This window comes from Sus scrofa, chromosome X (genome assembly GCF_000003025.6).
Source record: "Sus scrofa isolate TJ Tabasco breed Duroc chromosome X, Sscrofa11.1, whole genome shotgun sequence".
Classification (NCBI taxonomy): Eukaryota; Metazoa; Chordata; class Mammalia; order Artiodactyla; family Suidae; genus Sus; species Sus scrofa.
In genome coordinates this window covers 70,459,713-70,475,107 of record NC_010461.5, presented here as the reverse complement: position 1 = coordinate 70,475,107, position 15,395 = coordinate 70,459,713, and the positions used below count along the sequence as shown (strand labels likewise).

Here is a 15,395-nt window from a genome sequence, read left to right as displayed (position 1 = left end):
TAGATTGGCCCACTTTATATTATCCCATAGGTCTCTTATATTGCTTTCATGTTTTTTCATTTGGTTTTATCTGCTGTCCTGTTTGTGTGATTTCCATTATTCTATCTTCCACATCACTAATTCATTCTTCTGTGTTATTCATTCTGGTTTTTACTGCCTTTAACTCAGTTTGTATCTCTGCAAATGAATTTTCTAGTTTTTCTTGGCTTCTCCTTATATTTTCTAGCTCCTTTCTGAGGATGTCTGCATTACTGTTCATATCTTCTCTTAATTCCTTCAGTATTTTCACTATCTCCCTTTTGAACTCTGAGTCTATCAGACTGCAGAGTCCTGTTTCACTGTTGACTGCTTTAGGTGAGTTCTCCTGTTGGTTTAACTGGGAATGGTTTCTGAGCTTCTTCATCTTTCCTGTTATTTTCTTTCTTTTTTTTTTTTTTTTTTTTTTTTTTTGGTGGAGGTGTACTTCCCATGGCTGGGCAGGGTTTGCCCTGGCACTGCTGTGGAATGTTTCCCAAGGGTTGGCAATGTTGGTCAGTCTTCTTGAGGCAGTGGAGCATTTCCCAAGTGTGGGCGGGGCTAGCAGTGTCACTCTGAAGCAAAGAAGGACTTTCCAAGGGCAGTGGGACTGGCAGGTCTGTACCGTGATGGAGACAGACTTCCTGTGACTGAGCAGAGCTTGCTCTGGCATTTATGGGCTGTGGAGCTCTCCCAGGGGGTGGGCGGTTCTGGGCAGCTGCTCCTTAGGAATGCAGCACCTCCTGAGGGTGGTAGCAGCTAGCTGGGCTGCTGGGAGACAAAGAAGTGCTTCCCCAGGGCAGCTGGAACAGGTAGGACCACCTTGCAATGGAGGCAGACTTCCCGTGGCCCAGGCAGAGCTTGCTCTGGTGTTTCTGGGCTGCAGGGTTCTTCCAGGTGGCTGGTGGTGCCAGGTGCTGCTTCACGGGAGTGTGGCACTTCCCTACCATGGGAGCGGCTAGCTGGGCCACTGGGAGACAAAGGAGCATTTCCCTAGGGCAGCCAGAACTGGCAGGACTGCCCCACAATGGAGGCAGACTTCCCGTGGCCGGGCAGAGCTTGCTCTGGCATTTCTAGGCTGCAGAGCTCTTCCAGGTATCTGGCAGTGTTGGGCGCTGATTCACAGGAGTGCGGCACCTCCTGAGGGTGGGAGTAGCTAGCCAGGCCTCTGGAAGACAAACAGGCACTTCCCCAGGGCAGCTGGAACTGGCAGAACTGCCCCACAATGGAGGCAAACTTCCCATGGCTGGGCAGAGCTTGCTCTGGTGTTTCTGGGCTACGGAGCTCTTCCAGGGGGCTGGCGGTGCTGGGTGCTGCTCCACTGGAGTGTAGCCCCTCCAAAGGGTGGGCAGGCCAGGGCAGAGAAAGCCCCTGAGGTGGTTGGCCTCCCGCAAGTGGTGAGGCCAGCCCTCCTGAATGGCAGGCGGCCTCAGGTCAGGCACGCTGGGTAGGGGAGGGGGGATGTACTGGGAAGCACTGCTCTCTGCTAGCTGGCGGGCAAGTCTGCTCACTGGGGCACAAGGAGTATTCTATGGCAGCCTGCCCCTCCTCCTCTCCCCTCCCTAACGCTGGTGCCTTGTCTCCCCTGTGGATCCAGACCTTCTCCCAGGTTCCCTCTGTTGTGGCTTTCCACTCCCCAGCCTTTAGCTTATTGCTCCCTCCAACCATGATGCACCACTTCCTAATCCCTCAGGCTGTCTCCACACCACCAACCCCAGCCCGCTCCCGGGGACTAACCTCTGAAGCCTAGGTCTTGGTGCCCAGCCCCCACCCGAGAATCTCAGTTTTTGGTGACTGTGCCAGTAGTTCAGATGATCTGTTCAGCTCTCACTCTACTTTTCAGATCTCAGACCTACTGCTGTGCTCTTCTTGGCATCTGGAGATCCCTCTGTCTAGGTTGATCTTTCCATCGATTAGGTGACTCTCCAGGGTGTGGGTTCCCTTTCTCCTTCACAGTTCCCTCTCAGGAGCGTCCATCTGGTCCTGATTCCCCTTCTCTCACTCTCCTCTTTTCTCTTGTTTTACCCAGTTATGTCACGAGATTCTTGCCGTTATTGGAGGTTTAAGTTCTTCTGCCAGCATTCAATTGCTGTTCTGTGTGAGTCATTTAACATGTAGATTTTTTTTTGTTGTTGTTGTTGTGTTTGCGGGAGAGGGTGAGCCTGTCCCCCTACTCTTCTGACATCTTGCCTTCAGTCCCTGTTCTTCTATACCACCCTGTTATGTAACCTGTTTCTCTCCCTTTCTCATCTTGGTAAATGGCATCACCATTTACCCAGCATAAACGCCCAGCATAAAAACCTGAACGTTCCTTTCCATTTATATTTCATAATGTAGTCCATTATAAAATCTTTTAATACTGTTTCAAAATACATACCAAATCTGACCACTCACCACTTGCATCAATACCCAACTACTAGCACCTCACCTGGATTGCTACATAGCCTCCTAATTTCCCTGTTTCAGACCCCTCTTCTTTTCTCAATGTAGCAGCCAGAGTGATTCTTTTAAAACACAAATCAGGTCATATCACTCCTTAGCTCAAAAACCTTTATTGAATTCTCCTCATACTCTGAATAAAATCCAAGGGTCTGCAAGACCTCACTTTTATTAGCCTCGGTCCAACCATAACTACTATCCTCCCATAAGCTTACTGTGCTTCAGCCACTCTGATCTTAAATCCACCATGATAATTCCTGCCTGTGTTTTTGCATCAAGATATTATCTCTTCTTGAGTGCTCTTCCCCTAGATTTTAGAATTGTGTACCCACATCTCATAATACAGGTCTCAGCTTAAATTATTATCATCTCCTCTGTGAGTTCCTCTTTGATCATTCCATTTAATGTAAACAGCCTTCCCTGCCCTGCTATCACTCTTTAACATTTTCTCTTAATTAATTTTCTCCTACTAAACTTACTACTTCTTGACATTATATTACTTGTCTCTTTCTTATTTTTTAATATTCTCTCTCACTATTAAATTCTGTTATTATCATTGTGTCCCTAGCACTAAAAGCAGTGACTGAGACATAGGTGATACTTAAATATTTGTTGAAATAATTACTGTACGGTATGACAAGACATGTTTGCGTTTTTGTTTAGCAAGGGAAAATCATAGACTCATTCTCCATGATATTTTCTTCTTTAGTATCCCTGTAGATGAGGACATAATTTTTAGTTGATGAGGTAATGTATAACTGAAAAAAAAAATATGTGAGAGCCTTAGAATTAAATACATATAATGTGGTGGACTTCACCCTATCCTGCCTTGTCTGTGTGTTAAAATCTCTGCAGTTCATACCAGAAAGCTTGGTCAAGTTCATATTTTTGCTCTATACAAGGTAACCAGTGAACCAACAGAGTAAAATGAACAAAAGAACTACTGTCCAAGAAGGGAGTAAAATAGGATAGTATAATCATGGTTAAAAATACAAGGCATGAAAAACTGGAATTATCTCTATGGCTCTACTATTTAGTGGTGGGACCCCAAACAAGTTATTAAAATTTTCTTAAATTTAATTTTCTTACTCAAAAATGGAGATCGTTAGACAACTCATAGAATGATTTTAAGATTAAAAGAAATAATGTAGTTAAAACATTTGACATAATCCTAGGACTATGGTAAGTGTTTAATAAATATGGGTAGATACTTGTAGTATTAGAAGTAGTACTAATAATGGGGAAAGTATCATTTTTAACATTGTTTTAGGACGCTACTTAGACTAATTTTGAAAATCATTTTCTATTTTCAGTTCTGTAGTATATACCTCATTATGTAATATCTCATTAATTAATATAAAGATTCTTTAAAATCAAACAATCAGAATGAACCATTTAGTCTAGACAATAGATGTTGATGTGAAAATTCACTTTATCCTACTTAAGTATGACACTGTTGTTTTAATCTTTGAAGAGTTTCAACTGATGATATTAAGGGAGTGCATGCTATTGATAGGGTCAAAATATAATAAGAACACCAGTTCTGTTGTCCCTGGAGTATATTCTTTTCACAGTATAGATAATACAGGAAACTTATAAATTGATATCATAATCTGCTTTAATGAACTTACCAGGACTTCACAAACTCTCAATAAATGTTTACTGTATCAAAAGTGGATGTAAATTTTCTCCAGCAGATATGGCGTTTCTGTCCACAGTACTTACAAATTTATAGTTATAATAATTTTATGCCTTGTATTTTTGTCAGACCCATTATCTTCTGATTTCTTCAGAGATCTTTTTATCTGTATTACTTGTGACCATATCTTGCTCATCTCAGATTAGCAGTAAATGTATGAATGAATACCTAGAAGCTGTGTATTAACAGCAGGTAGCAAAGCATAAAATACTAAGCATAAGCAGATATATCTATTGTATGCCAATAGATTTATTACACACCTTTTGAATTAGGATTTACTGGCTAGTCTGCTACCATAAAGATTTCTGTCTTATTCCTTGTCTTTCTATTTTCGGATAATATCCCTTACTATGTTTTCATGTTCATCCCTTGCTCGGTTTTTCTGTTGTTTCTCCTACATATGAGGACAAAAAGAGCCCAGAATTGACAGTGAACCAAAGGGTATTCTGGTCTAACCTTGTTTAAGAACATATTTGAAGGTTAGCATATGGATTTTGAGAACAAAATCTTACAAAAACTTTGAAGTATCCAGGAATCGAAGAAGAAAAAGTTGCTAAGAATATATCAGTTATGTGTTTTCTTATCCAAAAAACTTAGTGGCTTGTCATATAAAACTTGATTTTATAGAGCCTGAACTACTTTCTAGGTGTAAATGAGGAATCTGTACATAAACACCTATTTCAGAAAAACAAGGCACTGTGTAGTCCTCTGGTGCATTTATTTGTATAATAGAAAAATACTAATTTCCTTAAAATTCATAGTCTTGAATTTTATTTACTGTTAAAATGACACTTACTCATGTTCTTTTACTTGTTAAAGAGTTTTGTCTTTTGAAATAGTCATACAATGCTTAAATTTTAAACAAATACTAAATAACAGTCTACCATGAAATCTTCCTATAGATGTGCTAATATCTTCTAGTTCACTACCTAAGAATTACTTCCATGCAATAGCTGCAAAATGTTATATTTCCTTTCTCTCTCTCTTTTTTTTTTTTTTTCTTTTTAGTGCTGCACCTGCAGCACATGGAAGTTCCTGGGCTAAGGGTCAAATGGGAGCTTCAGCTGCTGGCCTACACCGCAGCCACAGCAATGTCAAATCCGAGCCACATCTGCAACCTATGCTACAACTTGTGGCGATGCCAGATCCTTAACCCACTGAGCTAGGCCAGGGATCAAACCCACATCCTCATGGATACTAGTCAGGTTCTTAACCAACTGAACCACAATAGGAACTCCCTCTTCTCTTTTAAAAAGTCCATCAAAAAGCCAACCTAAACTTTAGAAGAAAATTATCACCACCATCTGAAAGCACCTACTAGTGGCTTTTAATAAAGCAGGTGCATCTCAGGGGCATTATGATTGGGTCTACAAAAGCACAGAAGTTGTCTGAATTAATCTGAGGGAGTCTTTGGGAACCTGAAATGATGATGCTGACAAACTACATCATTATGTTCCCTCAATCTAGATTATCAGCCCTTGAAGGGCAGAAGCTATATCATTCAGATAACTGTAATATCCTCAATGCCTAAAATACTATTCAGTATTTAATAGACACTCAATATATATCTTGTGAATGAATGAGTATTGACAGCATCAAAGTTGGTGGTACAGGAAGCAGGATCTTGGTAAGAGAGATAAATATATACTATTTATAATATTAAGGGAATGCTCTAATTCTAATTATGAGGAAAGGAACAGGAGCAAGATTTGGTGACAGATTGTATGCCCTATGGTGTCAAGATCAGTAACTATTTGGCCAGTCCCTTCTTTATTGTAAGACTAGGTATGAGAGTGCAACCCCCGCCATTTTTGAGTTCCACAGAATCAGATTGGGTCTTTGTAGACCCTGAAAAACATTAAAGAAATTGCCAAAATATATACCTATTGAGATAAAACTAACCAATTTTAAATAGATTTTTTTGTTCACAAATATACCGAATACATACCTCAGTATCCTCTTCAAGTGCTCCTTCTAGTATAAGTTACAAAAACCCATTTTAAATTTTGTTTCTCCTTTTTTGAACTTTGACTAGAAGAATTTTTTTTCTTTGTTATTAGATTTTACAGTCCATTAGAAGGTACTGAAAGTAAAGCAAAATTTTCCACCCTTTGAAATGTGATGAACTATAGATTTCTTACCATTTGACCAGTTTTGCAAGTGATGCATATATTTTTATTCTTTCATGTTAGAGAGGCATTAAAATCAAAGAAAAAACAGTACATTTATATTTTCATCTGAAGAAATATATTTTACAAGTAATTTTTTTCCTGAATGCTGAGGTGTATTGGGTATGACCTGTCATTGTTCTTAAAATATATGTATTTTGTGTTTATTGTCTGAATATATAGTTCCAAAAAGTCACTTGTACATTTTGGCACTGATCTGTTTTGGGATAGTCATGATGTACTTTGTAAATTTAAGAAGAAAGATTCATAGTGAAATAAGTAAGATTGTAATTCAACAGTGCCCTGATAGTTGTTATCAATTCAGGTGTGAGATTTGCAGCTTTCAATTAATAAATTTTTACTTTTGAGTATGGAGATATTTAGATATTTATAACTGAATGTATTGAATTAGCATTCCTTCCCTAGAATCTTCAAAATAATCATTATCTACAATTCCTTCCTGATGCTTTGAAGCATTTGGAAATTTAAATACTTTTAAATGTATACAAAATATCAACTTTTCATATTACAGCAACAAACCTGAGTGCTCACCTTATGTACTTGACTGTGGGAGTCATGTAATTTCAAAGCCTATATAATGAATCACAAAGCACATGTACTGGAACACATTTTAAAGGTTAAGAGCATTTATAAAGTATCATTCAATTGTTGCAATTTAATTTAATGTAGAGTATAAAATGCTCATGGATGAGGAGTAACAGAAAAACCAGAATTTGTGGACTTCATCAGGGAAGGCTCTAGAAAGAGGGACTTCTTGAGGTTTTTTATAAATTGTGGTTGTATATATATAACAAAAATTTCACATTTTAATCATTTTTAAGTGCACAGTTCAGTAGCATTAAGTATATTTATATTGTTGTATAACCATTAATAACATTTTTATCAAGAACTTTTTCCTTTCCCACATGGAAACTCATTTCTCCCTCTGACCAGACCTTGCCAAGCATCTATCAACTTTCTGTTTCTATGACTTTGACTAACCAGTGTACCTCATAAAAATGGAATCATAAAATATTTGTTCTTTTTGTCACTTGCATACTTCACTTAGCATAAGATCTCCAAGGTTTATTCATATTGTATCATAGGTCATAATTTCTATTTTTTAACACTCACAATGTTTGATTATATGCACATATCACATTTTATCAATTTAGCCATCAGTGGACACTTGGATCACATCTTCCTTTTGGCTATTGTGAGTAATGCTGTTATGAGCAAGACTGTATGTATATGTTCAGGTCCTTGCTTTTAGTTTTTTTGGATAAGCAGAGGTGGAAGCTTAATATTTTCCTAGACTTGCAATGAGCATATACATAGCCCTGGGCATGTGTGTCCTTCAAGATTCCCAGGGATGTATCAGAACTTTTCAAAGCACTTATTCAGCAAAACATCTCATTCCTTAGCTTTTCCTCCCAAGCTTTTGGCTAGTGTATCATTTACTCTAACTTATATGCATTGCCCCAGACAAGCAGCAATTTAGAAACAACCTGTGAGTCCATCAATGGATGAGCCGATAAAGAAAATGTGATGTGTATGTTTATATATATTTACACACACACACACACACACACACACACACACACACACACACACACGAATGTTATTCAGCCACAAGGAGGAATGAAATCTTGCCATTATCTACAACATGGATGGGCCTTGAAGCCATTATACCAAGTGAAATATGTCAGAAAGAGAAAGACCAATGATCCCACTTATATGTGGAATCTAAATACCAAAACCAAATAACAAGATCATAATTACAGAGAACAGATTGGTGGTGTTTGCCATAGGTGACGGTGGGGGTTGGGTAAAATGGGTAAAAAAAGTTATAAACTTCCAGTTATAAAATAAATAAATCATGAGGATGTAATATGTAGCACAGTGACTGTAGTTAATAATACTATATTGCATAGTCTAAAGTTGCTAAAAGAGTAGAACTTAAATTTTTCATTTTTTAACTATGTAAGGTAACAGATATTAACTAGATTTATTGTGGTGATCATTTTGCAAAGTATACAAATATCAATCAATATATTGTATGCCTGAAACCAACATAATGTCAAATGTCAATTTATACCTCCATTTTAAAAAGTTTTAAAAAATGAATAGGCAAACCACAGATTAAAAAAGAAATTGTGGAGTTCCCTTTGTGGCTCAGCAGATAACAATTGATCCATGAGGATTTGAGTTTGATCTCTGGCCTCGCTAAGTGGGCTGGGGATCTGGCATTGCCATGAGCTGTGATGTAGGTCGCAGATGTGGCTTGGATCCTGAGTTGTTGTAGCTGTGGTATAGGCCAGCAGCTGTAGCTCCTATTTGACCCCTATCCTGGGAACTGCCATATGCTGTGGTGCAGCCCTAAAAAGAAAAAAAAAGAAAAAAAAAAAAAAAAGAAGAAAGAAAGAAAGAAAGAAAGAAAGAGCAAAAGAAAAAGAAATTGCAATACATATCTAAGACAAAGAATTTATTCCGTTATGTAAGGAATTCTTGTAACTCAATAATAACCAAAAGAAAAACCCTGAAAAAGATGGCTAAAAGACTAGATAGACACTTTGAAAAGAAGATATAAAATAGTCACTAAAAATATGAAAATGTGCATAATATCATTATTTAGCAGCTAAATGCAAATGAAAACCAACATAAGATATCATTTCATGCCTACTAAAATGTCTAAAATTTAAAAGGCCCACCAGGAATTTCCTGTTGTGGCTCAGTGGGTTAAGGACCTGATGTTATCTCTGTGAGGATGTGGATTGGATTCCCAGCTTTGCACATTGATTTAAGGATCCAGCATTGCCATAAGCTGCAGACATAGGTTGTGGATATGGCTCAGATTTGGTGTTGACATGTCTGTGGTGTAGGCCCCAGCTGCAGCTGTGATCCTACCCCTGGCCTGGTAAATTCCATATGCCACAGGTATGGCCATAAAAAGAATTAAAAAGAAAAAAAAGGCCAACCATTACCAAATATTTAAGATGATGTGGATTAATTGGAACTATCTCATATTGCTGGTGGGACTGGAAAATTTTGCATTCACTTTGGAAAAGATTTCAGCAATTACTTGTAAAGTTAAACATATGCCTACCTTATGACCCAGCAGTTCTATTTCTAGTTATTTACTCAGAACAATAGATAAACAGATTATTGATTTTCATACAATGCATTACTATTTGGAAAAAAAAAAATGTGAACTACTGATAGATGCCAAAGCATGGATGAATGTGAAAACATTATTCTGAGGGAAAAAAAGCAAGGTATAAAATTGGGCATACTGTATGATCCAACTTTTATTAAGTTCAAGAACAGGTAAAACCTATCCTTGCTGTTAGAAATAAGGATAGTGTTTGCCTATGGGTGTTGGGATTTACTAAATGCAGAAATAAAAATGTTCCCTCGAGTGATGGAAATTTTCTATATTTTTTCTAAGGTCATGTTTACATTTTGAAACTCTTCCACATTTGAAACCTTCCACATTTTTTTTTTTTGGTTCCAGAAGATTAACACATTTTAAAGTCACAGTTTTTAAAAATCTATATTCACATTTCTCTTCATCTAATCTCTAACTTCTGTTTACTATCATTTAAGCTCTCACTTGCAACTCAAATGGAGCCTTGTTTATCAGAAGCTCTTTGATTTTCAAGTCTGTATAGTCTCATGAGCATTCCCAAAGCCATTATCAAATGATATATATTTAGGAGGGATTGCTATTAAAGTGACATTGAAACCTCAACTTCATTTTGGTAAAAAAGGAAGGACAAAGTACATTCTAAAAATGCTTTCTGAAGCATATTCTTTATAACTTTCACCAACTTTTAGTTTTGTCTCTCTTTTCCCTATGAATCTTTTCTAATTTAAATATAAGTTAGAAATTAAAACAAAATCTACTTCCTTATTAAACAATTTACTCATTTGTTTCTTAGTGCTAAAGCGCATTACTATTTTTTCACTTATTTACTTAGTATACTTAACACTCATAGATATTTAGAGATGCAGAAAAAATAAAAATTAATAATAATAATGGTAATAGTCATTATTATGATAGCAGCTAACTTTTTTGAGTGCTGTGTGTCTGAAAACTCATGAGGTTAAAATTATGAAGTAAACAGCATAGCTCTGGTAAAAGCAAATTTAAAAATACTGTCAATACAATATGCAAAATATAATTCCACTTACTGATTAGATATTAGAAAAACTTTAAAATGGAGATGGATTATCACATTCAATAGTGGAATGCATTATCTACACCTATTTGTACCTATTTTAAGGGTTTTTTAAAATTTTATTCTTCCTAACAGAGTCCTTATGTAGGTAGACCTGTTCCATTTTCACATTTATTTCCTCCCTAATTTGGCTAATCAACTTCTAATGAAAACTAAGATTCTTTTAGACCCAAGGACAACGTTCTTTACCAACTGGTCTCCTTTCTACAAACAACAGCAACAAAAAAAACCCAAAAAAAACAAACACACAAAAAAGCACAACTCTACAAAAACTCAAATTTTAAGAATATCTTAGTATAATTTCCAAATAAAGTGTAAATAACATTTTCTAATATCTATTCAGTAAGTAGAATTATATTTTGTGTATTGTACTGACAATATTTTGAGATTTGCTTTTATCAAAGCTATGTTGTTTACTTTTCCTGGAAGCCTTAGAAATCTTCCTGAAGTTGTTCTTTTCTGGGTTATAAACCAAGCATTGAGATGTAATGTTCCTGAAATATTTTCCCTGTCTGTATAATAGATATAATGCCTTCTAGACAATCGGTATCCAGTTTTAACCTGAGATTTGATCTAAGTTATTTCCAATTCTGTTAAAATGTTTTATGTTTAAATAATAAATTTCTGTTCAGAGGATTTTCCTGTCAGATTACTTTTAGTAATTTTATTTGGCTTAAACCCATAAAGGAAAAACCAGCTTTAATGTCAAAGGGCTTTTTAAAGCAAGAATCTATAGGACAATTTTTACAAATTTTTTTCTTCTAAATTGAGGTCAATATCATTTATGTTTTAACAGCTTTTTGCATTGCAGTCATGTTTTAATAATTAAAGTTAAAATTAAATTAAAATTGTACAAATCACAAAAGACAAAGATAATGAAGGAACATCAATGTACAGCATACAATGAAAAATTGTTGTAATATAGGCAAACTAATATGTTTATATAGAACCCCAGAAAAGTTCAGAACCTGGAAAAAGTATTTATAGTAGAGATCAAGGGTGAGAAATAGGGAGGTGCTTAGAAAATCTATCATAAAAACATGTTTGCCAGCAAGATAGGACTACACAGTAAGAAGGAACAAGATATTGAGTTCCTTAATATATGGTGTTAAAAATACTTAACAACCAATATTGCCTGACACTGACTACTAAGAATGGATTCTCAAACAATCAAGAGGAAGTCTGGTTACTCTGCCCTACAGCTGTATGCCAGGTAATTGTCAGTCCTGAGTTTAGGGACTCATAAGTCTTAGTCTTACTAAAGACTGCTGTGAACATTAGTCTCATGGTAGCAACTGTATGACAACCCTGCAAAGCAGTCTGTTCAGATTAGAGCAAAATGATGGAGGTCCCAGGAAGGAGGTATTCAGGAAAATTAAACTCAGTAGAGGAGATGCTGTGGTAGATAATGTGATGGTGCATATAGAAAGAATTAAGAACATCTGGGAAATTATACAAGGGAAAAAACTAACAATAGCCTGAAAATATGAAAGATGTACATAAACATATCTGATGATGAGACTTGGCTATCCAGTGAATATTTATATAGTAATAATTATGAACATGCTGATTAATTATTTAAGTAATATAGTGATTTACATGTATTGGTAGGAAGGAAGAGGGTCAATTGGGAAGGCAGGGGAAATACAAGATAACTAAATCATTATTTTAATAGGAAGACAATAGCGATTACCTGAAAAATATTTAAAATTAATGAACCAAGGATGGGATTTTTCTATATTTAGGCTACTATAAGAATTAAAAATATTTGCCTCTGGAGATTAGAGCCAGGAAGATTTTAGAACAACGGGCTACCGTATTTCATTAAAAACCTTTCAGGAGTTCCCGTTGTGACACAGCAGAAATGAATCTGACTAGGAACCATGATGACGAGGGTTTGATCCCTGGCCTTGCTCAGTGGATTAAGGATCCGGTGTTGCCCTGAGATGTGGTGTAGGTTGTGGACACAGCTTGAATCCTGTGTTGCTGTGTCTATGCTGTAGGCTGGCAGCTACAGCTCCCATTTGAACCCTAGACTGGGAACCTCCATATGCCATGGGTGCGGCCCTAAAAAAGCAAAAAAAAAAAAAAAAAAAAAAACCCCAAAACTTTCAGTATTATTTAATATTTAAGTATGTTTATAGTATACTTTGATACATGAAACATTATATTAAAAATCAAAAAAGAAAAATAAAACAAAATTTTAGGAAAAGGGAAAAACAAAACAAAACAGGAGCTTGTACAGAAGTGAAAATTGCCAACACACTAAAAGCACTGTTCTGTCAAAATCCCATTGGCCAAGTGTGGATTTTCCCCACTCCACCACCCTATTAACCATATATGTGCTTTATAAAAGAAGCAATACTATAAGTAAATGTGACTGAGCCCTCTAGGCATTAGGTATTTACCAAGGAAAATGTCCTTAATATACAAACTAGAAATGTTAAACTTCAATAGAGCTTCGTGTTCTGGAAAACAGTGTCTTAAGAACCCCTCCCCCACCACACACACACACACACACACGCACACACACACACACACACCCTTTTGTGTTTCAGGAAATAGCTAACTGCAAAGAACTTAGATAAGACTGGTAGATGACCCCATTGTTTACCTATGACAGGGCTCAACAATGACCTTCCAAATTCCCATTCTTTGCCTCAAAAAATGATTTGCTAGATTGTTTGTCCCTATTGACCAATCTGGACTAAATCTCACTAACTTGACTTGACCAAACTTTCAGATTTCTACCCTTCTCCACTAACTTGACTTGACCAAACTTTCAGATTTCTACCCTTCTCCACATCCCTGAACTTTGAACCCACCCTCAGCCTGAGCCAGCATCAGAATGTGGAACAGCTCCTCCTTAATGGCTCCATAGCATTAGCCAGCTGCAAGGAAAAATATATCTTGCTCAACTGTCAGTTAAGCCACTTATTCACTCCTGTTGCCCACTCCCTCTTTTTGGTTTGTTTTTTTCCAGCCTTGTTTATCCTTCCCAGTGTAGGAAAATTTCTTTCTACCTTACCTTTGAGAAGTTTGCCAATCTCACAATTGAAATGTTCTCTCTATTGCAATAGTCACCTCTTGTGGTAATCCTTTCGAATAAAATCTTCCATTACCTAATTCTGGGTTTTTTTTTTATTTGACAAAATTGACATTAGAAATAATAATGATGTATTTGAAAAGAAGTCAGAAATCTATGTATGAATAATTAAAAATGATCATATATTCTATCATAATATTTTTAAATGACTAATTATAATTTTTACTAGAGCAAGAGGGCTTAGGACCTGTAAAATTGGTAGTCTCTTATTTAATAGTCATACACATAAATATTCACCATCTCACATGATATAAAGAAAATTCTGGCTTCAGACATAATTGTATCATAGAATGCCTAAATATAATTTGAAAAATAAAAAGCTAAGACCATGTAAATTAATGAAGATGTGATAGGGATGGAGTAGGATAGTTACACAGGTAGTTGTAGAAGTCCCAATAAGGGACCATAATATAGAGAGGAGGGAAACTTAGGGAACTTTGGGATATCACTGTAAGATAATAATTGCTCAAGAAATTATTTAGAATGATGCAGGCTTGCTAGACTAGTGGAGGCACAACATATACCTCAGGTCATTGGGTTGGGGATGGAGTGAGGCCTATATTCAGGTTCAGACCAAGGGCAAGAGTTTAAGGACCACCCTTCTGCTGATTTGAATAAGCACCTTGACAGTCCTAGTTTGAATTTATAGGGTCAAATTCTCTCTTACCAGATATGAAGGAGGAGCTAATACTCAAAGAAAGAGGAAGAGTCAATCTTTTCCCACCCATACACCCCTTGGATTTTAAAACTTTAGCCCACCTAATCCTTAGGGCAGAGCCTGCTTGCATCTCTCACATCTTAATAAATGTACTTCTTGCCTATCACTTTGTCTCTCCCTGAGTTCCTGTTGTGAGGAGGCATAAAGAACCTGAACCTCGGTAAGTTCAGACACAGGGTGAGTGATTCTAATTTAAAAATTGTGGGTTCAAGTCCTAATCTGGGTTCTGGCTAGGTCCAAGTCATAAGTGCTGTCAGTTTCAGATGGACTAATTTGCCAAAGGGTTGATTACATGAGATTATTTTTTCTTTTTTCAGTGTAAGAACATTCCAATTCTGAAGACTCCCAACAACATGAAGCTAAGTAAATAGTCTGCTTCTTTTTAGACTGAGATTGCTACTTTATTGAATACTAGATAAGAAGAAGTTGTCCTTGTCTCTGTGTTCAGTGTGTGTTTGCGTTTGCCTATGCAATAGGCCATTAAAGGAAAATTAACTGGTGTGGGGCAATAAGTAAGGGTGATGGCCTGCAAGTGCAGGTTGTGATGTTAAATTCCAAGATGAAACCTGGTCCTGGGAAGTTGGTAGGAAATTTAAGTTAAAGAAAGAAAGAAAGAAAGAAAAAAAAAAAAACAATAGAAAAATTACTTATGTGGAAGAAACGTAATATCTGTCAAATCTCCACTGCTGGCACTGAGAGTTAATTGGCCTCCAGAGGAGACATATAGAAGTTAATCTTCAAAGAAGATTGAGTCTTATCCTTCACAGAGCTAAAACAGATGATATTTATGTAATCACATAGCTCAAAATAATAATACCTAACATTTATCAAGTGCTCACAATATGCCAGTTCCTTTCTCTGTACTATATTTAATGCTTAGAACAATATGAAGTAGATACTGTTATTAACTTCCTCTCACAGCTGAACAAACTGAAACACAGACGGCTTAAATAACTAAGATCACTCAGCAGGAAAGTAATAGAGCCAGAATTTGAACCCAGTCAAACTC

At 36.5% G+C, this 15,395-nt stretch overlaps 1 long non-coding RNA gene across 1 annotated transcript in view; it reads left to right on the top strand.

Moving 5' to 3' along the window:
- The window catches only part of LOC110257755, a 35,392-nt gene continuing 20,523 nt past the window's right edge, over positions 527-15,395 (top strand). Inside the window, exons 1-2 of the long non-coding RNA XR_002340710.1 lie at positions 527-827; positions 14,704-14,749. This is a non-coding gene — a long non-coding RNA (uncharacterized LOC110257755). The remainder of the gene's footprint in view (positions 828-14,703; positions 14,750-15,395) is intronic.